Here is a 26,467-nt window from a genome sequence, read left to right on the forward strand (position 1 = left end):
CAAGCTAGCATTCATCTCTGCAGCTGGTAGCCTGCGCTACAGGAAAGTTAGTGCTTTGGTTGTTGAAACTACCAAGGATGTAATGGGGAAAGCCTTAGCTGCGCTTCCTGCTCTCTGGTGCAGACTGTCCATGTAACGCAGTCTCCAAAGGAGAGCAGGCTTAAGTCCATCCTCAAAGCTACTGGGGGGCTGGCATTTGTTTGCTGAGATCTGTAGAGTACAAGTCAAATTCTGGGATTCAAATAACATGATAATACTTTGGGTTCAAAATAGGAAAATTCACAGTAAAAAAAAAATTCTAGTTATGTGAGGTTTTCAGTTTTGCCCATCCAGTTTGTCTAGCAAAGCTTCTTTGCTTGAAATCATTGCTGATAGTTGTCATCTTTATTGTGTTTTGCTCTGGCTTTTCAGAGGTATTAGCAACAAGAGCTTTGCAGAATGTTCATTTCCATTTGATCTGATCTTACAGACTTTTTGTCAATGCTAGATAAAAATGAACTACTTATACCTACTGATGTCTTCATTTAAAACTTGGCCTGAATGCTTCAGGAAGGTCACTTCTGAAATGAGCAATTCAAAAGGCTGGAAGACTTGGAGTTATGTGTGAAACTAGGCAAGACCCTGTGGGGTCCATCAAATGCACCGTGGTACTAGCAGCTCCCGCCTTGAGCAGGAGCTATCCCAAAGGGTAGGATTAGCAGAAGGTTAACATCACTAACAACTGAATATTCATTGATACATGGAAATAATGTGTTGATAAAATATCCAGATGTGAATACTTAATGCCGAAAGTAAGCATTTTCACAATGAGGTAATTTTGTTCCAAAAATGGTTAACTTGAAACCAAAAAATGGTCATTCATGACAGGTTTCCAAGTCAGGTTTCAATTTAGGAAGGGCCCACTTAAGTGTTGCATTGAGACCTGCCTGTTAGAAATAGAAATGACAAGCAGCTACTAAGCAGTAATCTCCCAAATGACTTTATTTTGCTTCTTGTAGAAGATCAGCCCTATGTTAAGAATTAAAATGCCTTTAAACTTCTGGAATCTTTCAACATGAAGGAGATCTGGTGGAAGCGCTCTCCTTCTCACTTCCTTTTTTCCTTCTAATAGTTACACAGCAGCATTGAAGGCTCTTAGCACCAGCCAGCCATCTTCTTTCTGAATTACCACATTCAGAAAAAGTTCAGGCAAACATTATTGTAGAATGGAGTTACTGGGACCTCTGTCCAGTGCCTTCCATGTGCCTGTAAGGCCAAGCGGGGAATTTTGGAAAATGAGCTTATAGGGATTGAGTTCATAGCTATGCCTTGTTGTACTGCTTGTATGCTTCCTCCCACATCCCCAGTAGAGCATTTTAGCTGAGTATATGCAACCTTAAGGGGACCATCACCTGAAATAAGGACCACAGGAAGAGGATGTATTGAGTAAAGCAGTGATCAAGAGGTGCTGTTCAGTATTTTAACTTGCACTTGAATGGTCTTAGAATTTTTTGGTATCCACTAAGAACCCTGAATCCGCTTAAGTATATCTAAAAGGCAAGGAGGCTGACGGAATATAAGGGAGCTTAGTATAGAACATATTGCATCTCTTTGACTCTGCTCCGTTATGCCTCACTCATTTGTTTTCTTGATAGGAGACACTGTATTATCACTCCAAACAGACTTCTTCAGATGTTACTGAATCAAAATTAGAAGCTAAATCTTGCTGTTCTTTATCTAGTGGAAGTTATTTCTTATGGCCAAAAATGCTGAGATTTGAGTTCTCAAAACAAAGCCTGGAAAACTACATAACAGTGTAAGTCTATCCATTTCTTTTGCCTTGGTCTTACTATCCATTCCCCTTATTTTTGAAGTGCATCTGCTATTGGAACATTCCACACTTCTATTTAGAGAAGCCTCTTAAAATCTTCAGTGGCACTAATTATGAGATGTTGGCCAAGTTTTACTGTAGTCTTATCAATATTCCCATTAGGACATAAGTGTATCATCAGTATAATAGCAACCAATTTGCTTCATTAAAGATATTTTTGAGAAAATAAACTGATTTTAAGAGGCAGCAAGTTTCCTTCTCCATTCTTACTGTCACTGCACCTTTTTAAATGTAAAATTTGGCTTCACTGTAGAAATCCATTAAAGAGAGATAATATTTAATTCAGGTAAGTATTGCCTTTCTGCTTAAAGGGAAAACACCATTGTGAGCTTAGTAAAGAATTTAATTTGATGTATATCTGCAGGAAGTAAGCCTTACATCAAAAAGTAAGTACCAGCAGCTGGGTTCAATATGGGATTTGACACTGTTTTCTATAAGCTCTTTACCAAATGTGTGCAGTTTCTGAAATAGCCACATGCCCACCTTATTATGATCCTTTCCTGGAAAGAGAAATACCTTTAATCTTAAATATGACATTCACATGCTTATTTTTTAAAGAATTGATTTAATATGAAGGATTTTATTTCCTGTTTTTTATTAAGATCCAGGTTCCTTGTCAAAGTACTGCCGTAAGTAACAAGCTATTGCACATCCTGTTCTTCATTAAAACAGGCAGGATATCAAAGTAAAAAACATAAGAAACATAAATGTAGAGGAATTTTAGGATTGAACTGTAATCTATACCATGCAAGTGACTTAATAAGGGTCTCAAATGATAAAGGAATTGAAGTCTGGGCAACGTAACCAGAGCAACTTACCCCCCTCATTCATGATCTAAACGAGTATTTTTTTCCTGCACTATTAAAAGCATCATGTTCTTGAATTAATATTTATGTTAATTTATAGAGAAGCTTTGAAGAGTTATGCAATCATCAATTCCTGCTAGCACTGTTACTGTTCATACATCTTTGTTTTTCAAGAAGCTAGTTGTCTTCAGTCATATCAGCACTATTTCTTCTACAGATGAGTGGATACAAATATTTTCATAGATATGTGGGATTAATTTTGGCCATTCTAATATTTACTGGAAATGACTGTAAATATTTTATTTGTTGCTGTGGGTTTTTTCCATGTGAAGTAAACCTGAGCTGTCTAGGAATGATACATGCTCGTCTAGTCGGGACAGGCAATAATAAGCAAATACAGTTTTATTTGCTTTTTGCTTAATTGTACCTAATGATCAGTTTCCTGCCATGTATGACTATGGTAGATATGAAATACAGAATATACACAGGGAAATGGAGAACGTGGGTATATCTACACATACAGATTCATTAGGTTTAACCTAGACATCATAGCTAACCAGAACAATGCAGGAATATTGGGACAGATGTCCATGCAGACTTAGAGCTAGAGGATATCTCCAGCAACTCTGGTGGGCTTGGGTCAGATGTTTTGACTATCGCTAATACTGTTAGTTATTTTGGCTGGCTGAAGTTAGTGTGAACATAGCTAGCAGAGCTGCGTACTTAGCTGGAAGTGTGGCCTGGTGCAAGTGAAGTTGAATTTACCCAGGTAAATATTCTCTGGTCTTTATTTCTGTGTTGCTTAAGAACAGAATCAAATTTCCACAAATCTAATAGAGCAAATAGGAGTAAAACAAAATAGTTTTTATTGTTGTTATTCTTTGCGAATGTGCATGTGAGGAGGAGAATGACCTGAGCCAAACAGGAGCAAGTAGACTTGCTGTATTTACAAACCTGGAAGAGAACTGCAGTTTCCTTCAGGCATAGTTATGTGGTGGGCAGGGAGACCTTGCAGCAGCTGGCATTCAGTGTTGCAGGGAAGTCACCCTTGTGTCTGAGGTAACTAGAAGGTAGGCAGTTACTTCGTGAAGTACTCTTAATGTAAAACATGAAAGGTAAAGGATGTGAAGGACAGACCAGGGAGGAGCTAAATATATAATTGGGCAGGTGCTGACTTTATCCTATAGTATATAACATAAGCTGCTATTCATCTCTATTGCAGTGAGTGTGAGCGCTTGCACTGGCAGTGTGCGTGAGGCATGAGCGTGAAGGCAGTGCTCTGTGGGAGAGGCAGCCTAGCAAGGGCTTTATCCTATCTAATCCTTAATTTGAAAATTGTACAGACACCTCAAACACTGAAGGAAGAATACATTAAGAGAACCCTTGAAGGAAAATGAAATAAATCCACAGCCTGAAAATATTGAGGGACAACGGGATGCTGGAAGCAGGCATTTCCAGCAACATCCACGTCTCAGGTTTTGCTCTGTTTGCCTTTCCTTCTAAGGACTGCCTCTCCTAAAATGCAATGAAATCAAACAAAAGTGTGGAGTAATGCTGTCTTGTGAGCAGGAACACTGTTCCTGCTTTTTCTTTCTGGGGTCAGTGTGTCCTTACAGTCTTGAAAGCCTAAGGCACGCTTCCTTTAAGCCAGTGCGGAATGTGCAAGTGAGAAGAGCTGAGGAAGGTTGGACAAGTCTGGAAATCAGAGTAGGGGTGAACAGAAGCCCACACCATCCCAGAGCTGGAGGCTGGGTGCCAGCTGTGGCCTGGCCAAGGGCTGAAGTCAGTGGAAGACTCGGGCATGCCTTGGAGTGGCTATGATGCAGGGGCAGTGCTGAGGGCTTGCCCTGTGGCTTGGGAGTCTAACAATTGCAAGAGTAGTTCACTGCTTGGTTTTGCTTTGGCAGCAGGAGATGGCAAGTGGGAATGCCAGCTTTTTTTATATCTTGTCTTCACCCTCTCTCTGCATATAGACTGAATTTAGAGGGAAGGAAGGAGACAGGACAGCTGTTTGTGATAGCATAAGGCAGAGCAGCAAGGTGCTATATGCTTCACATTCCTCCAGGTCAGGGGTGTATTTTCTAAGACCACATCTGGACTCCACTGCAAGTAGTGTCATGAGCTCCCTCCAAGCTCTGGTGTTTCCTTGCAGTTTGCTTCTTGTGGACCTCTGTATAGTGGGAGTGCACTATACACTGTGCACCAAATGAGAGAGGAACTAAAGGAGAAGTTGTCCTCCTTTGCTGTCCTTATCATCTGATGCAGATAAAAAAGTTATATTACTGTCTTATGGGAAGGTCTGATCTGCAGATGCAATTGGATTTCAATGAGAGGGTAGCCAGGATATTAACTGTGCTGTTAAATGTGGCAGAGCTCTTCTGCCCAGGTCAAATGCAGGTTCTACCCTTGAACATACTTATACTGCTGCTGTTGCAACAGCCAGGGAATGTGTGTATTAACATAGAATGGGCAGATGTCAAATGAAGCATCAGCTGTTAGGTCTCCAGTTCATATGGGTGCTGCACTATTTCTTAAAAAAGTGCAAAATGCAGCCCTAAGAAAATAATTGTGATCCATTTCTAATGGCCGCATGAGAAAATAAACAAAACACCTTTGAATTGTTTTTCTTAGGTGATTTTCCCCATCTGCGTTTTTTTTTAAATGCTAACAACATTATGCAGCTTTCATAAAGCCCTGAAATAGGTCATGTTTTGCAACCAAAAGATGCTCACCAGTGTTCTGCTTATAGTCTTGTAGCAGCAAATGTAGACAATGTATAAAAACATGGCACAAGTGTAAATTTGCCATCTCATTGCTTTTGTTGCTCTGGCTCTATTGTCAGTAATAATACCATAGCAAGGACAGTTGGAGGGAAGCCAAACATTTATTTGGTCTTTAGGCTTTGATAGTATGTTGGCAGCTGTGTGATCTTTGTTAAATTCAAAAATGCAAAGTGTAGCTTGTTTGTAAGAATCAGATGAGACTGTTGAAGCAGATGCCTTTTGGAGCAATACTGGCAAACTGTGGCACATGTAAATGGGGCTGTTCGACCACTTGCCCATGTATATTGAGATTTGCCTGGTCTCTGGAGCTTTTTTAATTAAGTTGGGATTCAGTGTTATACAAATGAAACACTGTGAGCTTGGACAATGGCAATATGCTTTTCCACATCCCCGCTCGCTGGGCAGCCCCTCTTCTGGAGGCAGAGAGCACACTGGATAAACATTAGTCTAAGCTGGGATTCCCATAATGGTAATTTTGAAGAGAACATGCAGATATGTTATTTTCCAATAAGTTAGCCCTCTGCATGTGTTGTATGGTGTGCCTGTAATTAATCTTTTGCCAGCAGGTCTGGAGGTAGTGGCAGCAATGGTTTGTAATTACTGTATTTGCAAAAAGCAGTGAAGATGCTGCTCCTTTCTCTTTCCTTGTGCTGTGTCTGGTGTGGCCAAACTGAGGATTTCTATAAACATGGGCATGCTGTTGTGTGAATGTTTTGTGAGAGTGGCCAACTCTGTATTTGTGTGACTGGGAATGTGGTTTTCTATGCCATCAACACCTGTAAAGCATTTTTGATGTAGTTTTGAAGGGCTTTTTAAACAATGCAGCAGAAGTGGGGTGGAAATGATTAAATGACTGTGTGCAAGTGTGAGCATCCTAAGGCTTGCCAGCTTTTCCACAGTTTCTGCTAATGGAGAGGAGTGGTGTAATAGCAAATAGCTCCAGCTCTGACTGCAGTCAGACTTTGAGTAGAAAGTACTCTTGAAATTTCTTCTTACTCAAAAGAAAATGAGAAGGAACTGTTCCAAAGCGTTTGTGCTCCTTTGCCGCTACACGTTTACAGCCAGCTGGGTATGCTAATAGCCAAAATCGCACAGTTGAGCAGATAAGCAGACTTAAAGCATCAGACTGGCTTGAAACTGCTTAGCATTTATTCATTGTTCTCAGTGTATGTAATTTTATTTCTTTAGTCAATTGGGGTATTGAGTTGTGATTAATTGCACTGATAGTTGCTTGCTGTGGCTAGAGTGCAAAAAGGAAGAGTTCAAATACATAAACTGCATAAACTAAGGAAAAGTCCAAGGAGTGCATTAAACTGCACAAGTGAGATTAGCTCTTCCAATCAGAGGCAGAATGCAGAATATTAAGAGGACCAGAATACTTTTAAAATGAGAACAACAAAGTTGAACAATAAAAACTGAGCCAGGAAATCACTTATCTTTTGGGTCTCGTTAGTCCCCGTGAGACTCCCAGAGCCATGCTCTCTCCTTTGAAATAGCAAAGTGGCCCAGAGCCACTGTTGTGCAGAACTGCAAGGTCAACTATAAAAGCTGCAGGTTGCTGAACTCAGCAGCTATTTTTGTTATTGAGGTTGGTCTCTATATGCCAACATGTTCCAGCTGAAATGTAACTTGCCCGGGAAATTAGTGTGCACACAAATACAGGATTATAATTACTGCTACAGAATGCTGCTCACTGGAGAATTAAGCTTGGATGGGAAAGCTAGTCTGCTTCTTTGCCCATTTTATTTGGAAAGAAAGGCAGCAATGAAAGCTGCCAATATTTTGATGTCAGCATCCTTTGTTTTTTTTTTTTTCTGGCTGAGACCCCTTTGATTTTCATGCTGCCAGAAATGTTTGCTCTGGCCATGTTCTTTTTTTTCGTAGCAGATCAGCTGTTTATCCATAAGTTGTGAGAATCAAAGTCTTGCATTTGATGAACTGTAGAGTTTGTCTCTTAGACACCTGTTTCTGCAGAGACCTCTGTGTTTTAACACATGTAAATCAATTTGTAAAGCACAGCAGTAGGTGGTCCATGTAGAACCCAAATGCAGGTCCTCTGCCTTTGCTCAGTGATGACACTCCACTTGGCACTGTGAGTATTTCTGGATGTATGATGTTAATTAAATGCAGTGACTGGGGTATGCTGACACTGTGTTTTCAGGTATCAGCTTACAGTGCTGAAATATGTAATTCATAGGACTGTCCTGCTGTTTCTCTGGAACTTGTTGGGTGAATGTGAATAAGTCTCCAGCTATAAACAACTCTGAGTAGTTGCTAAGATATATCATCACAAAAGTCATGTTTTGTTTGCATGCTTTGTAGCTCTGCAGTGTCTTACAGTACGTTTTGAGGTGGGACAGAACAAAAAACTACCCACAAAGCAGAGAGCCCATGTTAGTCAGTCTGGTTATTCTTGGTACTAGAAGCTCCAGCTATAATCTTCAAGGAGATAAATCATATTTTATATTATACAAGAAGAATATATTTTTCATATTTGTCTAATTTTTCTTGTCTGACCATCTGTGTATATAAAGTATTAGTGAGATTAATCTTGTGATAGTTGAAATCCAGCAGGATGTTTTTAGTTGAAACACATATAAATAACAGAACTAGTATCGCACCATAATCCAAAGCACTGATTTACATTATAGTCATATATCAGAATCTTTCTTTCATTTTTTCAGAGATGTTTTATAACATTTAATGATTACAACAGTGTAGGTGGTAGGATGAAATTGCACGTTGTGCAAAGGGTACTGCTGATGTAGGAAATTGCTTTTTGTATCCACAGATCAGAATACTAAATCATTTAAGAATTGGTACATATCCAAAATGCATCTGTTGACCCAGATTCTGTCCTCTGGTAACAAGAGTGAAGTGATTGTTTTTCCGAGAACCCAGTAGATTTTATTTACGTTAGTAGAAGTGCCAATAAGTGCTTGCTGGGGGATTTGTAGGATACTGCTCTTCTTAAAGGATGTGCTCATGAAACTCGCCTTTGTGTTATCTCCACTTACATTTCTAATTTGGGGGGAATGGTATGCCAAGAATTTAATAGTCATACTAGCATTCTAACAAAGAGATGTGTGGGAATAAACATGGTCTGGGCAACCGCCCACAGTATTGTAATGCTTCCGGGGCAGCAAATATTACAGAAATGCTATGAGCCAAGTGCTTATAATGCTCACTTGTTGAAAAATACCATGCATCCTTTTAATTTATACTTGCACAGAAAATTATGGGGGGAAAGAAGAGACCTGAGGATATGATATGAATGTTGTTGATGGGGAAAAAACACTGAACAGAGAATGGAATTCCACCCACTTCCTTTGTTTTCTCTAAAGTCAGTAGTTTTCTTCTGATGATGCCTATGCTCTTTCTTGCTGACTGAACATGTGTTCTCTGAGAACTACTCCTGGCATGGAGTTGTGTACTGTGACCTGCAAAGAGTCAGCTGCTGCATGGTCATAGTTCCTTTCCCTCATGGAGATGTATTTCTGCCTCCCTGTTCTTTGTAGAAAAGTGTAAGCCCTGTATAAAGAAAATACCAGATGTTTGCCTTTGGACAGAATTTGCATTATCATGGCTTCCAAGCTGCCAGGAAAGTCTGGACTCCAGCAGTGGGTTATCTCCTTACTGAGACAGAATTGAGTAGACACATGCATGGGACACTTCATCCCAGTCTGTATTTATTCATAATAATCTACACTTCCCTAGATATAAAATACAGTAGAGCAGAACAGGTAGAGGCTACAACTCTTGGAGCTGAAGAAAACACGTGTGCTTTAGTCTTCTGCTGCCTGGTTTCTTATTGAAAATGACACCAGGCACTGAGATTCAGCTCAACTGCTCTAAGAGCCAGATCAAAGCGGTATTTATAGGCAAACTTGCAACATGAACCCAGGAGGAAGGAAATATTGATTGCATTGCATTTTCTTGCTCTACCTGCAGAAGGAGAAGGGCAGTATGATGCTCCCAGGGGACATGTGTAGCCTGTGGTGCTCTCAGGGTTGTCTTGTCCTCCTCACAAGCTCCATTTGACCCCTTGGATGTGCTAGAGGTGCAGGACACCAAAGGATGTCCTGGTGAGTGATGGGCCTTCAGTCTGGGTCATAGAATCATAAAGTGACTTATGGTGGAGAAGACCATAAGGATCATCTAGTTCCAATGCCCCTGCCATTAGCAGGGTTGCCAGCCACTGGATCAGGCTGTCTAGGATACCATCCAACCTGGCCTTGAATGCCTCCATGGGCATCCACAACCTCCCTGGGGAATCCATTTCAGCACCTCACCACATTGACTAAAAAATTTCCCCCTAGTCCTATGCTGTCAGACTGTGTAAGAAGTCAGTTCCCCCTCCTGCTTGGAAGTTCTGTTCAGGTACTGGAAGGCTGTAATGAGGTTCCCTGGAGCTTTTTCCAGGCTGAACAAGCCCAGCTCCCTCAAACTTTCTTTACAGGAGAGGTGTTCCAGCCCTCTAAGTCATCTTTGTAGCCCTCCTCTGGACCTGCTTCAGCAGCTCACCATCTTTCCTGTGCCAGGGCTTGCAGGCCTGGTTGCAGTACTCCAGGTGAGGCCTCACAAGGGCAGTGTAGAAGGGGACAGTCACCTCCCTCACCCTACTGACCACTTCACTTCTGATGTGCCCCAAGATACTCTTGGCCTTCCAGGCTGCAAAAGCACACTGCTATCTCATGTCCAACCTTTCATTCATCAGGACCCCCAGGTCCTTTGCAGCAGGGCTGCTTTCAATGAGCTATTTTCCCAGTCTGAACTTACCTGGGATTGCAAGATTGAGGTTAAGATCTCATTAAGTACCTCAGCCTTCTCCATGTCTTGGGAGGTCAGCTCTCCCTTTAAATTTATCAGAGGATCTCCACATTCCTTTGCCTGTCTTTTCTGCTCAGTGTATTTAAGGAAACCCTTCTTTGCTGTTTTTTCACATCCCTTGTCAAGTTCAGTTCCATCTTTGCCTTTGCTTTCCTGATCCCATCCCAACACATCTGGACAGCATCCCTATATTTTTTTTGCAGGCCATCCATCCCTGAATCCAAAGGATTGGTCTTTTGCTGACTGACAGGAGCCCAGGTGGGGCTATTCATGTCATGTTATTTCTATGTGACCACCTTTCCTGGCTCTACTTATAGCATATCTTCATTAGTAGGTAGTGCTGAGTTAATATTTTGATTATTTGGTTCTTTGGTTCTTCCCTTATTTCATGGCTATTTTCTGAGTTCTACCATTTTGTACAGTGAGTCAATGCTGAAAATTTGGTCACAGTTTTTGCATAACTTATGACAAATGAGGCTCTGAAGAAATGAAACTCTTCCTTTCTTCACGTGAGATTTTTCCAATAGGCTCTGGGGCCACGTACTGTGCTCATACAACTTCTCTGGCTCCTGAGCTGGAGCTGGTGTGGAGCCTGTGCAGCCCAAGTGTGGATAGAGTCTGCTGGCAGCTGTCAGTATCCATCTACAGAGGCGTAACCAGTAACATTCATTGCGTTTGTAAAGACCCCTTGCTGGCAAATGCGTTCGGTCTTCTGAAACAATAGTTCTTTGAACTAATTAAAAACAACATTTCCCAACAATATTGCATACTTGAGAAATAAACAAACTGTAAAACGATCAGCAAACACAGCAGCATTTGTTTAGAAGTGTATCTGCTGGAGCAGAGGGTAGAAAATGAGCTCGATTTGGGGCTGGAGAGTATTCTGTGCTCCTGGGATCACCACCTTTGAGCTGGGACTGCTTGCAGGCACAGCACAGAGCTCAGAAGCAGCAGGTAGCAGATGAGTGAAAAACCCCATCTGGCAGGAACCAAGGGGGTGGCACCAGAAGCTTTAGGCTCCAGCAGTTCATCAGAGCATCCATATAATAGGCAGCAATTATGGGAACATAAATCACAGTGAATCTGATCACTGTTCCCTTAGACTCTGATCCAGCTTTTCTATGAGTTGTTTGTAACAACAGATCCATAGCATAGTGCTGTGCAGGGGAATCACAAGGGAAAGCTACAGCTTGGGGAGCTGCATTCAGGGTTGCCATGATACCAGTGGCCTGTGCTAACTAATGCAGGCCAACAGGACTGAAGAATAGGCATTTCTCACTGACTTTCTTGTGCCATGGGAGGTCTAAAACTGAGTGTTTCCTATTATTTTGTTTACAAATAATCAGTGAGGAACTGCAAAGCTGAAAATTATCTATGCCTTTTTTTGGTTTGAGACTTTGTTTGGAGAGGACGTGATGAGGACCTATACTAAAATTTGAAAACTGATTGTCCAAATGAGTCCCTTTGGTCTGATCAGATCTGAAGGAGTGAGTCACCTTGTCAGAGCCATCTCAGTCCAGTGACAGTCCTGTCCTCTCTGGAATGAGGATAAGGCAGCTCTGACCTTGTCAGCAAGCAATTACATACCAAAAATTGAATAAGCAGAGAATGCAGAACACATTCTATGCTGCTCACTTGTTCTATGGTTTTGGATGTATTACTTCACCTTTTTTCTTTCTGCTGTTATTGATTATTGTTTTGTAGCTAACATCCTTGTCTTCTGAAGGGATAGAAAAGAAATCAAGTTATAAATGTGTAGCTGTATGATGTCATTTGCCAATAGCTATTTGGTTATATGGGTGAACAAAAGGTTTTGCTCAAATCACAACTTCAGTGCTGCAAAACTTTGTTCACAAATTTCTGCAGAAGGAGAATGTGGCTCAGATACACTGACCAGAAAAATACGCTTTGTGTGTTATAGTCTTACCTCTTGCTGTGTCTGCGTGCACTGTGCTTCTGCTGGTTTGTCTGTGACTGCCTGTGTATATGTTGTCTTACAGAGGCAAGCACAATTGTGTTTGCTTGGATGTAGTCAAATAGGTTAGTTTTGATCAGTCAAGCAGAAAAAGAATTAAGAAAGTATATGATTTGTCTTTTTCTTTTCTTTTTTTTTCCCCCTAAACAGCTGTTCTTTTCCTTGTCTTGCATGTTGCTTGAATTTCTCTCCTTATGGAGAAAATCTGCCAATAACACTAATTAGCGTGATAGCTGCTTAATAAATGCTATTTCCTGAAGGGAAATGTTGTCCTGTTTGGCCAGGCTATTGGTGCCCGAGCAGTATGAAATGTCTCAGCCCAAATGACACAAGGCAGTGATGAGACCAGTGTTTACTTCCCGGGCACGTGAAGGTAGCAACCTAAATAGGATGGTGCTTATAGGAAAGGGTAATGCCTTGTTAAATCAGCTAGTATAGTTGCAGAATACAGACAAAGCTTCAGACTAAATAAATAAAGCTGAACATTGGGGGGAGGAGGGGGAACAAACCTTATGCTCCTGAAAACTGACCTCAGAACTCCATGTCTACTCTTAGCCTTGCCTTGTGTCCCTTCAGCACCTAGGCTACACTGTAGTCTATGATAGGCAGAATTTAGGAGCAAATGCTGACCTACTTTAAAATTGTACATCCACAGCTGCAGTTACCAAAAGATGGTGTTAAATGTGTGTGTTGTTACCAACAAACTATAACATGCTATTTGTTTTATTCACTTGAGGATTCTCTTCCCAGCCTAAGCTTCTCATTGGCTGGATTTGCTGTAGCAGTGCCTGGTTCTTAATAGCAAGGCTTTATTGGTAACTGCAATTGGCACAGGAACAATGAACTCTTAGTCACACTGAAGCATTTTGATTAGATGAGCTCAGTTGGAAATGAAAATATATTCTTCCAACTTAGGAAAGGTATCATCTGAGTTATAGCTGGGTCAGGTCAGAGCTTAGTGTGTATTCTAAGTAATTCCTCTATAGAATTATTACCATCACCATAATAATATCTCAATGGAATAAAAATGGAGATATTTGTCCTGATAGCCTTTCACTTTTTATTTGGAAAATCATTATAGTTACATTATCTCAAGGTTTATGAAGGGAAGGTAACACCTGCTCCAGGAATCTACTGGAAAGTTATTTCAAGGGGAAAACTATTGAAGTAGAAATTAAACAGATATTAAAACCAGACCACTGTTTTCCTTTGTGACAAAACTCAGTCTTGAGTTGCATAATGCTCCAAGTTAATCAGAGCTGGTGATGGTGAGAACCATCCCTCCCACCTCATTTCACCCTGCATTGCACTGTCTGTCCACAGGAGTGTACACGTGGTGTGAAGCTGGTTATTACCAGGGTGAGATGTTGGTTCTAGTGAGAAGTTCGGTCACTGCTCTTTCTCTTGTAGTTTGTTTTTCCCAGTTCGTCAGCTGCGAAGATGGATTTCTATTACCCATTTCTTTTCCAATCATTGTCTAGAATGATCTGTGTTTGAGCCTTTGAATGTTATGAAATTTGTCTCCTCATCTCCACTGAAAATCCAGTTTTAAAGAAGTCTCCTGTCATTTTATATCCTTCTTTTCATTCAGCCCCTGGAAAAATGTGCTCACCAGCTCTTCCTTCCATTTTGGGCTTAAAGTATCTGCATGCTTCAGCTCAGTGTTGGATGCATTCCCTGATAGATAGCATCAGTGTATGAGTAGGGTGTGGAAGGCTATCTAGTATCCTTCAGCATAGTATTTTACTTAGTCAAAACAATATATATTTTAAAGTAATGTAGCTGTAGGTTTCAAGCCACGCTTCAGTGTTAAAGGAATACTTCTTCCCTTGTGTCTGATGTGTGAAAGTTCCTATTGGAGGTGTTTTAATTCTCACCTCCTGGGTTCGGTATAGAATTATTTTTCTGTGAACTAAGAGGAAGTTTTTAGATTTTGATGCTTGCATTTCTCCTTGCCCTGTTTTCTTTGAGCATGAAGTTAATCCTCCCCTGGAAGAAGGCAGATGCATTACCTTGTGGAGAGAAAGCTGGTTGTAATATTGCTTTACTTCCTTGCACTCCAGAATGACAGTTCTAGTTTCATTGGTGTGACTATTTTAGTTGATAGAGAAAGGCAAAACCAAGGAGTTAATACTTTATTTCCACTGAAAGCTGGAGGAAACAGCAGCCTTCGATAGTTGATGGAGACTATGTTAATGGACTTTTCTTCTGAAATTCTTGCAGTCCTCCCTCTTCAGAAAATAGAATTAAAAAAATGCCCCAAACACGTTCTTAAATGTCTGCAACATCTTGGTGTGAAAGTGACTGTGATGTGCATTGCTGATAACATGCTGTTCTGTGTCAAGGATTTAGATGTGAAGCTGGGAAAAAAGTATTCTCTTAAAAGGAGAGATGTCTAATAGCAGCACTGGCAAACAATGCAAATGCAAACCAGTTGTAAGACTCCATTAATTTGTTTTTAATCTTTCTTTATAAACTTCAGATTCTGGATATTAAATTCAGATTCTGGATATTAATTGAATGACTCTTACATTTTTTTGTTGTTGTTGTAAGAGGCTTGCACAGCTAATAAGGATAGGATTACCCTACCTGTACAATACCTGCGAATGACAGATCAGCATCATACCATGTGCCATTGATCTCATCTATAAAAGTAAAGTTTTTAAGCAACGTTGGGATGACAATTGGCAGAATGCTTCAAATCTCTGTAGAAAATCTGTTTATATAAATTAGGAGATTTTTGATTTCCTAATTAATCCTTTGCATTAACTCTTATTTTATTTTTTTTATTATTCATTTACTTATTAGCAGTTGTTGCTGGGGAGGAAACCTTTTTCAGAGAAGTGGTGTCATGCTGCTTGCAAGTGCTCTTACCATGGCTGCTCATGTGTCCTGGCATGGGGTGAAGTGAAGCTACTGTTACCTGCTTTTTCCTCTTTCTGGAAGACACGCAGGGTTTGCAGCTCTCCCTGGCATGGTACCTTCCTACAAGAAACTGAAAACATTGGGAGCCAACTTGTGCTTCTTCCCTGAACTTGGTTTCATAGCAGTCTGTCTTTAATTAGACCAACTTATTGGTAGCACATGTTGTCTGAGTAAATGGTTTATTTTCTTTAGCACAGAAGGTGGCAAGGAAACCAACAAAGCCTTACACCGAATGATAACTTTCCTGGTTTGTTTTCTTTCTTTCTTTTTTCTCCACTGGAACTTCTCACATAAGCCTACATGTGTGCACTGGCGTCAGCCTTCTGCACAGAAGTAATCCACGTGACATTGTAATCGTTGCCAGCGTCCAGTAAAGCGGCTCCTATCCAGGGCAATGGGATCAATTATTTCTCTAGGAGGTTATGTATGTGGTGCTGTTAATTTTACAAATAAATTACAGAAAGAAGGAAAGAAGGAAGCATGGCTGATGGATTCTATCTGTGAAGGAATTTATTTTCCACAATAATTCCCCCAGGAATTTATTTCTCCCATTCCTCCGTTGGTTTGTGAGGAGGGGAGGATATGCTTTTATTGTTATCATTACTCACCCTGGAAGGTCAGATGTAGGATTCTGTAGCATTCTCCTATGTGAATTGCTTTTGCGTTGTCTCCTAAGGAAATTCCTGTAGTGTGTGTGGACTGAAAGAGGCAGAAGAAGAGATGGTTACTTATTTTAGAGTGTGCTGATACTATTTCACAGTGGTTGTGCTCCAGTCTCATTGAGTCTAGCATGTAGCTGGCAGGTCCTATAGGCAGAGATTTTGTGCAGATGATTTTTATTTAAAGTATGTGTGGATCAATTTCTTAAGTGAGGAACTACAAGCTTGTATTCTAGTGGATCTTTGTTATTTGTTGTAACTCTGAATTTGGAATTGTAGGCCAGCTGTATCCTCCAAACAGTTTCTTTTGGTCTCCTAGTAAATGTTGCAACAATATTGGAAAAAAAAATTCCCTAACTGTTTAATTAGTGTGGACACCAGGTCACTGTCCCACAGGGCTGCTGGGCTTTCCCTTTCTTTTTGCCCAAGACAGAACAGAGCTGCAGCATGGTGTGAGTGATGTTTCCAGACCATCCTTTTGAAAATCTGCCATAAAATAACTTGGGTGAGCTTCTCAGCCTCCACTCCTGCCCTTGCAAGACTGCTCATGGGCTCTAGAAAAAGCAGAGAGCTTGAATGCCCTGCAGGCATTCAGGGAAAGGTCTGCTAGCTGAGGTGTGCAGGAAGCACTCCATAGAAAACATGCAGCCATCCCCGCTGCCATAATACAGAGAAGCCCAGGATCACAGAAGCACAAAGAGTTTAAAGTCATTGAGGAACAGTATTTTCCCAAAGAAATCTTAAGCTCTGCTTCAGAATGATTTGAATCGACTGCCAGCCATAAACAACTTCAAGACATGCAAGATACCTTCACCATTCATTTATTCTGGCACAACTAAACAGAGCCTTTCTTCTCTTCTGTTAAGACATGAGAGCTTTTGAGCTTTGCACTCATCCATGAGATCACATACTGGGTCTCAGTTTCAGATCTCAGCAGTAGCAGCTGGTGGAATGAAAGGATTCCTTGCAATAGCACCACATCCATGTGCTGGTGCCTATGCTAGGGGTGCGGCGGCTGCCAGCTAAGCCCTGCAGTCTTGGTGCTCTGCTCATCCTCTCTGCAGCACTGCCAAGGGCGCCTTGTGGTTTCCTGCCTCTCTGTGCATTGGTTGCTTTCGAAGAAAAATTATAGCACAGTAGGAGCTGGTGCACTCTTGTTTGTGTCCTGGAATGAGTATGCTGGACTGCACACTGAGCATGGCTGCTCTGCTCTGCAGCTAGATGTAGCCCTGCTCTGTCCCTGCACTGTGCCTGTGTGAGTCTAGAAACTCAGTTGTTGAGGGCTGAAGGATCACAGGATAGTTCAGGTTAGAAGGGACCTCAAGAGATTATCTAGACTCACTGTGTGCTCCAAGCAGGGCCGGCTCTGAATTTTGGTCAGTTGAGTAAAGATTACAAGCTTTAAAACATGACTGCCATCTGCCATAGCCTCTCAAAATCAGCAGAGAAAGAGAAGCTACTGGGGCTGCTGCTGCAAAGCAAGAAGTCTCAAGTTTGGGTGGAAAGCAAATGGCATTCATTTAACAGGCTATTTACTGCATTACTAAAAACGGTGTTTTAAGAACCACTGATTTGGACTATGAGGAAACCTTTAAAGGAGAATTGCATTCCGCTGGGGAATCCTGTGGGTCTTGGTTCTCCTTGGTTCTCAAAACAAGGCATTTTACATAATCATTGTCAGCATGCAAATTCTTGATTTTTGAAGCATAAAGGGCACATCAGTGTTTAGTGACAGGGACCCTGATGTGTGTTTTTTTTAGTCTCCCTCAGTTGCAAAATAAACATTATAATAATGTTGATATGCTGCTGAAATTTAAATGTACTCATAATAGGAGTAAATCTATTTTCTGCACATCTGTGTTTTTATCTATCTGTAGCTCTGTGTGTGTAGGTACAATCTGTATACGTGGGTGATCTATAAGGTTTCTTAGCTGCTGAGTAATATGGATTGAGAAATATATTGTCAACCTATACCCTGTACATTTTATGCTATCTAGAGACAGTTTAATAAAAACAGGTGCTTTTCCATAAGAAAAGTTCAGCAGCCATAAAGAAATATGCACTGCATGTTTCCATTACATCTTTACATATCTTGTAATTAAAGATGTGCCAAACTCTTCAAAAATAATTCACTTGGTCAGTGAACCACATTATTCAGCGATTTGCAGATATCACAAAAGAGAAAGCTTAGGCGTTTTGATTCACTCTGCAGATCAGCATCGTACTCCACCGCATTATGTCTCAGCGGTGCCTGGCAAATTGGCTCTCATTGCTTCACACTGCATTACTATGCATCAGGTCAAAGTTACACATTTTTTTTCTGATCAGATGCAAAGTGTTAGGTGGCAAATATTAAAATCACAAGAAATTTAGTGGAAAAGCTATTTCCAAGGTAGATCTCCAGGAGATACTTCTTGGTAGAGTAATAATTTATTGATATCCTTTAAGAATATAATCAATGGATTCTGAGGCAAGAAGTAAAATCAGTCTTGCGCATCTTTAGGGCAAGCATGGCAGGATTTTTAGAAGGCTGTTTTTTTTTTTTTTTCTATTAAGGATGGTGGAGTCACTGCACTGATGCTTTATGGCCTGAGCTCCTGCAGCAGTGCATTACTGGGGGTCATCCCACACAGCTGGATCCACGAAGATCTCTGCACAGCATTCATAGGCTGTGAAGGAGAGGAAGCGATCCCTGGCGCAGCATCCTGCAGGATCTGTGTTGCAAGAGGCTTCTGTCCTGAGTTAGGCAGAAAGAGCATCATCCCTGGAACCTCAGTTTTCTCCTAAAACACACCGTGTTCTTCACTGATGTCCTTATGACCTCAACATGCAGGTGAGCTCGCTCTGTGCACAGTTCAACCAGAAACAGTTTTGGTAGAGGCTGTCAACATCAGTGCAAGGAAGAGAAAGGATTTACTGCTGATCATGCAGTAATTTCCCCTCATTTTTCTCTGTCTGGACATTTGGAATGTAGTCTGTATGTCTGTACTTCACTAAAGTGCTGAAGTTAAGTGGGTGATCGCGTTTCACCCACAACCAGTGATTTCCAGCTGAGCCGTTTGTCGTGCCTTTGATGGACAGTGCCACTGAGTTGCAGTCTGGAAGCCTTGCTGTCTGTAATGCATCACCTTAGCAGCCTGATTAGAAGCATGGAGACTTGTATTTGTGTGTTAAAGTTTTTTTTTCTTGATTTTTTTTTTAAGATTTTTTCCCTCAACACTGTAAAAGAAGCTAGTTGTGCTTTGTTGTGCGTAATGTTCCTCCTAGAATTTGACCTGAGATCTTGCAGGGAGAGAGCATATGTGGATCTTCTTGAGACTGTACTGTGGCCACTGCCTTTATCCCAAGGTCATGCATGTGGAGCATTTTTTGTGCATTTTGTTTTTATTTTAAAGAAGGTTTGAAAGAAAAGTCTAAGAGTTGGGTGAGATTTGGAATGCCTGTTATAGCTGTAGACATGGAGATGTTGGGTGGGTAGTGAGGAGTATTGCAGCTTTGAAGCTTTAACACTAGTCGCTTCAAATCTTCTTTTGCTGATCTGCTGAAGATTGTGTAATCTCTCTAGTATGCAGATGTTGAATAAAAGAATATTACTATAACATCCTTAATCTGTCTTTCCTTCTTCCCTTCCTTCCTTATGATCCACTCTGCATTCCCTCAGGAATTGAAAGCGTAAAATGGAATTTGAGGAAAGGTGCACTTCTACTTTCCAAGAACTAATTCTCTCCAAAGAGATTATCTGTATTACCAGGAAAAGCTACTGCTCATTAGATGTCTGGCAGTAGATGCAGTTTAAGGCAATAAATGAAGTATTCTGGATCTCAGTGCACAGGAATATAATTAATCGGCTATTTGTTCTAGTAGGGCTGCATAGGGATTTAACAGGAGATCAGCAATGTTTAGTAATTTCACTGATAGCTTTTTTCCTTCTCCAGCTGGAGGATTCCATCTTTTCCTAGAAAATCAAACTCTGCCCTAATTTACATGACATAGTCTTTTTGTGCATGTGTATCAGAGGAGAGAGGAACCAAATAGGGAATAAATGAAACAAAGAAATTTTAAATTATATGAATACGTGGATAGTTTAAGCCTTCCTACTTCTTTTTGTTTTGGCTCATGCAAACCTCCCACCAAAGTACAGAAGTAATTGTTCAGGCCCTAAAAGTGACAAGAAATGCTGTAGTAAACTAGTGGATAATAATCTGTTTGTACAGCTGTTATAAAGCAGCTACTGAGGTAGGAGAGTTATCACATGGATACAGCAAAGGGTTGCAGAGGTTGTCCTAGAGGTCTCTGGTTTGCCATTGCCATCATTCCGTACTTCCACACTGGGGCCATTGGAGTTGTCCCTGGTGTGTGACGTCTGTAGGATGGAAGCATGCTGTAAGGCACCCTCCAAACTGTGGCTGCCAACATCTGCTCCCAGAAAGCAGCGTTTCCTCCAGATTCATCTGTGACCACTTATGTCCATCCAGCTCTCACTTGGGTGTGAGCACACACATGGTGTTGGTGTGTAGGGAAGAAGAATCACTTTCCACGAGTGGCAAACTGTCTATCGAGTGCAATCCATCATAATACATCACCAAAGATTAGCCTGCTTATAAGTCTGATGTGTTTTGAAGGGAAAACACCAAAGTGAAATTTGTTTCCAAACTCCTAAGTCTGGGGCTTTGATCAAGAAAACAAAGCACGATGTTGTTTCAAGAAGACACTAATGACTGAGGAAGAAGTGATGTGTTTAAAAATCTTGATCTGCTGAGGATAATGGTTGCAGGGCTTGCCACCGGCTTCCCATTAGTGTCTGAAAAACTCCCATGTACTCTGCAGCACAAAGCTAGCAGAAATTTTAATTCTATATCTCTGATTTAACTAGAGCACATGTCTATGAAAGACTTATTTTGTAAGTTCAACACATCTATTTCACATTGCTTGCTTCAGAATACAAAGCCTTAAGATCTGCAAGCATCAACGAACAGCAAAATGTCTGGCCAAATGATTGACAAGGCAAGAAACTGACAGATACTGTTATATAATAGGCTAAAACCAGCCTCTGGAAAAAAACATGAAAAATGGAAATTAAAACAACAGGAAAACAAAGAGCATTTCAAATTTCTCTTAATTCAATTTCTGTAGCTTTGCACATGATGTTACCCAGCAAAAAGTGAGCGTAATACGTATTTGCATGATCACTCCTTTTATTCTGCATCAAAGTTGAATGAAAATGGAAACATAAAAGAGTTGACTGTGATAACATTCAGGTGATACAGCTGTGATAGCATTCAGGTCATGTCTCATCCATACAGTTGAATGTTAACTGCATCACTTTGCTCACAACTGATAGTAATACAAAGTCTTCAGTACTTTTTATTGATGAGTAAAACTTAAAGATGGACATCCAGTCCTCAGAGGAAAACATTTTGTTTTTTATGGGATCATCTGTAAACAAACCTCATTTCCTCATTGCAGCTTTGAATATTTGCATGAAGCTCTCACTTTAGCTGAGTTACCTCTGCACTTTGGTCAAGCCTGTATCTCTTCTCGAGGTTCCCTTGCTCAGTGTCTGCACAGGCAGACTAGTTGAAAAGAATCAGTAAGGTGAAACGGTATTGTTCCTGAATTCTACGTGTCTTAATGTTGTCTTCAGTCTATTTGCACTTCTTTCATTTCCATACAAGATCAAGCCTTTTTTCTTTCCTTCCCACCGGCAGTCTCCCCATTTCACATGCTAAGACAATAAAGTAGAAAAAATGGAATTGGCTGTAAGTTGAAGGTTTTAACTGAAGTGAGTGCTTGCTCTCTCTTCCACATTAGGAGATTTTCACTAATTTCATACAGGTACCATTCAATGTGATCTCTCAATGCTGTGCAAACACTGTATCAAGTAATCTCCATCAAGTAAACCAAAAGGCTTTCTACCTAATAACAAAGTGGATTTAAGTAAGGACAATCTCAATTATCACATCTTTCATAATTAAAATTGTCATGAAATTGTAAGGACTAAAGGCTGTCCAGGTACTGCTTTATTGTGAGCAAAATCCAGCAACTCAGGTGTAGTTTGAGCAAGGAGCCAAGAAACGCATGGCCTTTCACCTCTGGGGAAGGAAACTGACCTCATTATGGGCTCTGTGTCGTGGCAGCTTCTGCTTCTCTTGGTCATGCCACAGTACAGAGTAGTTCAGCTAGTATTTCTTTAGTTGGAGTGCAGTTCTAAGACATGTGCATTCATTTGTTTTGGATTGCTATTGATAACATTATTTGTCAGGAGACTTTATATATGTATATGAAATTGATCTTTCTGCAAATCACATTTCTATTTGAGCGGTGAGTAAACCTTTAGGCTCTGTATCCAAACAATGACCTGAGTCCAAATATTGAAGAAGGCTGAGGAGGGCAATTGTGGTTCTTTGCCACTCTGATCAGTACTGAGTTCTTGCCGTAAGCATTTCACCCTGAGTTCAACATGGTCTTTGCCTATGTATCAGGAGTGTTGTATTTCAATGTCAGAGATATAAAACCTGAGGAGATTAATGGATATCCAAAAAACCATCCATTTTCTTAATCCCTATCAGCTATCCCTGTATCATCTTTCTATGATCATTACTTCACTTATCAATGTAGGGCTTCACATTATACATATAATCACATCCATTCAAAGTACAGAGAATAGGGAAATTGCTATGAAAGTGGTGAAAAGAAATGTTCTTCTCAGGGGGTTTGTTTGCTTTTTGTTTTACTGACCCAAGTGTCTCATTTGTTGGGTTCCTCTAACCATCTGTATGTAACTTGTACATTCTGGTAGGACTAAAAATGTGAAATATGTGATTTTTTATGATGAGGATGGATAGTTGCCGAGGTGCTGACTGTTCTGGATGGCAGATGTAGCAGTAGGGCTTGGAGGGGCTTTGAGTAGTGTTCAGAAAGGCTGGCTCGCCTCGCTGTCGGTATGAAAGCAAATATGATCACAAGAGGAAAGGCTGCCAAAAAAGCAATGTCTTAACATCTGTCTTGGATAAAATACCTTATTTTTGCTTCCATCATGCAGTGTTCACTTTCTGGTTTCAAACTGTATAACTGCAAAGCTGGTAAGGCATTTACAGTTTCATGAATGTTTGTGTTGAAAAGCTCAGACATTTTAAGAGATCTATGTTCCCAGCTAACTAGTACTTTAACTTTTGAACCAAGCTTCTTTTTACTGAAGTGGGTGTGAGAGATAAAGTTTCTATTTCTATTCTTAGGAATTAAAATCTTAAGTGCCAATGTCTAGGCCACACTAATTACAGCTACTTTTGTTTTTGAGACAGGCTGGATGGGCTGTTCTCATTTGAAGTTCATTATCTGAAAGTATTCAGTAGTAAATGTGATCTAACTGTCAGCTTTCAGAACAGTGTGGGTCCCCTTGAGGGCGCTCACAAAGGGTGACTGAAGTAACAAATTCAGAGTGTAATTTTTCTAGGATCTGGATCTCCACTGAAAAATACATTGATGTTTGCACATCAGAAGGTTGGAGACCATTAAACAAATCTGTTGGCAATTGCCTAGAAAAAGCATCTGTCTATGCCTATTGTCCAAATACTCATTTCTTCTGCAGTGACATACTGAATGATGAGCAGCAGCCAAAGTTTTGGAGCCTTCCTCCAGCACAGGGAAGCTTCTTTAAATGGACAGGTGCTTTGCATCAGGCACTGCAGACCGGAGCTATGCTGTTCCTAACCCGGAGGTCATCTATCTAGGAAGATGTTAACATCAAAACCTGACACCAGGGCCCCTCAGTTCTTTTGACAGTAACTATGTGGGAGATACACAGCTGGGTGTGTTTTACACATGAGATGGGATGCCTGGTTAAAGCTATAGCTTTTTGTATGATGCTTGCTTTGAAGAAAGAGTTTTAGAATAGAAGTAAGACAACGAAAAGTAGGCAAAACTATGTTTTGACAAACAGAATTTGCCTTGCAAAGCCCTGACTTGTGAAAAGGTTGTTTTTCTTGGCAGTAACCAAAAAATAACAGTATGGAGCTCCTCATTAAATGTAGCCAGGCTGAAAAACTTTGTCTAATTCTTCTAGTAATGGGCTGAGAGGTGGAGTGGTGGTAGACATGGAATAAGCAAAGTCCAGTGCTGTTCTTTCTACTTGTAGCTTTGTTGCAGTGAAGTTGGTGCATATTGTTTCCAATTGCACCCAGCATGCCTGGAATTGGTGGTGGGGTGGATATAGTTTTCTGTAAACGACAATAAACTCACCTTGCTTAGATGAGAAGCTACCCAGAAACAGAAGTATGGTGTGCTCCTAACAGTGAAAAACAATTGCTATGAAAACTTGAGAAAAAAGTCAGATTTTCATTATGGATTTATGTTACAGTGTTCTTTGTTTGTTGTTGGACTTTTTCTCAGTGTTCTGCAGCAGGTATCTGAAATATACAAGCCTGTCATGTGTTACTTTCTTGCCAGTTTTTCTTATAATTAGTTCAACATGGCACAAGACCTCTAAATGACCCTTGGTGCTGTGTCACAGATTGCACTTTGTATGTTTATATGAAATATCAGGATAAGAGTCAGCCTGGGAGCACTCTGCTTTTTTTTCAAAGGAGAAAAGTCTCTGTGGGGCAAATGTTTGTGATAACTACAACTTTATTAAAACTTTTGAAGGGAGGGAGTAAAATGATTCTCCAGAACTTCATCAGTGACTGAGTTTTTCCCAGTGATTGTCTTTTCGGCTGAAAATGGAATTTAAAAAGAGCCAGGCACTGGTTTTTCATAGTGTTAAACCTCACTTCATTGATTACACTAGGATAAAGTGAGTGTAAATTGTTACCATTTTGGTTTAGTGCTTTGTACTGAATAGGGGACTGAGTGTGATATAAAACCCGGGTGGGTGCCCACACTCTGAGCATACTGAGGCAGCTGGAGCCAGTTGTGTGACTCAAGTTGCTGCTTTTCCAGCTACAGTTGCCCAAAAGCCTTACATTATGGGGAATGGGCACCCGGGCTGTGTACCAGGCATAATCTCTAAAAAAGTGAACTTACTGTAGGAGACTTCTGCAATCTGTTGCCTTCATCCTTAATGGGAATGTATTGACCACATACAAGCAGTTTGCCAAAGAAGAAGTAGCAGGAGTATAATCTGTGCATGGTCAGCACTAGGGAGGTTCCTCAAATACCAGGCCCTTTTTTGTCTACTGGAGTGCAGTGAGTGGCCATGGAGCATGACAGCTGAGAGGAAGTTGTTGCCCTTTCCCTGGGCCAGTGCATCCTGCCCGGCTCCAAATGCTCAGAGAGGAGGCCCAACACTGTAGTCTTGAGCCCAAACTTTATGGGTACTGCAGTACCACAATAAAAAAAAGGCTAAGAATAAAGTCCAGTAAAAAGCTGAGCTAAATTCCAGTCTATTTTGAAAGATTTATTTTGCAAATAAAACAAAGCTGTTTCAGATTGTGGAAAAGTCATAACATTTTATCATCCAAATGTATGCAAAGGGCGAAGTCTCCTAGGCCTTCTGTATCCTGCCATCTGTGCCAGAAACATCTGCAGAAACACATCATTTCAACAAGACATGTAACTAAGCAAGCTAATTCATGGAAATCCAGAATATCACAGTTAAATCTTTTCCCCTAGAGGTTTCCATATTCTCCTGAAAGTGACTTTAAATGGGGGCAACAAACAGTAACCCCATTAAGCACAGAAGCATGGTTGGAGGCAGCAGCATTGAATCTTTGCATAAATGCATGGTGCAAAAATAAGGGATTTCTGAAATACTGACACATGAAGTAGTGGTTTCTGGTCAGAGTGCTTAAAAGTGGGTTAAAGTAGTTTTCAGGTAAAAGTCTTAATTATCAGTAGAGGTTTTGAGGTGCACTCAGTTGCCATTGAATTTAATTTGATTGAAAGAACTCTAAAGGTCGGTCTCTTAGGTGTCAAAATTCTATCCTTGACCTGGGTTCCACTTTCTAATGGCTAAAACCTTGCCTTTGACTCTGAACGTATAAAACTTCACATAGAGAAAACAGTTGTGTGGAACTTCTGGTATTTCTCCAAGCTGTGGTACCTCTTCAAAAAACAGTCTGCTTCTGAAAACGTGTGGTTTGAGGGTTTGGGAGCAGAATCTTTCATTTTCTGTGGAGGGAGAAACTTGGGGAGTGAGAAGTATCTGAAGCTGTTAATAATCCAGTCCTGGATTTCATCTCTTAGTTTTCCTGCAGTTGTATTAGTTTGGCATTGGCTGATCCAGCAGACAAGTTGATTTCTCCCTACTGTAAAGCTTTGTCCCTCTCTTCTTGCTTAATGGCATAGTTTTTCTTGTGCTGAATCATTAAACACTGCTTTCATCATAACAGCAGCATAATTTGAACCAGAATTCATAAGCTGTCCATGTATTCTGTCAGATAACGCAGTGCCTCTTGTATACCTTTGTTATAGTCTTGTTAGTTATTACTTACAGCTGTACGATCCATCTCATTTGGGTGTATTTTGTAGTTTATAATCTTCATAATATTAACAGAGTTGTCTTTGCAAATTTTTTCCTAGTTGCTGTCACTGAATGTCTCCTTTAAAGACCTGAACTGCTTCTTGGAATTTAAATAACTGGCATTAATAGGATATTTCATGGATTGAAAGTAAAAGAGATG

At 40.6% G+C, this 26,467-nt stretch overlaps 1 long non-coding RNA gene across 1 annotated transcript in view; it reads left to right on the plus strand.

Annotated features, from left to right (window-relative positions):
• The window catches only part of LOC107054270, a 112,511-nt gene extending 93,064 nt beyond the window's left edge, over positions 1–19,447 (plus strand). The window contains exon 4 of the long non-coding RNA XR_001468389.4: positions 18,405–19,447. This is a non-coding gene — a long non-coding RNA (uncharacterized LOC107054270). The remainder of the gene's footprint in view (positions 1–18,404) is intronic.
• Positions 19,448–26,467: the final 7,020 nt, after the last annotated feature.

The sequence above is a fragment of the Gallus gallus genome, chromosome 11 (genome assembly GCF_016699485.2).
Source record: "Gallus gallus isolate bGalGal1 chromosome 11, bGalGal1.mat.broiler.GRCg7b, whole genome shotgun sequence".
NCBI classification, from domain to species: domain Eukaryota; kingdom Metazoa; phylum Chordata; class Aves; order Galliformes; family Phasianidae; genus Gallus; species Gallus gallus.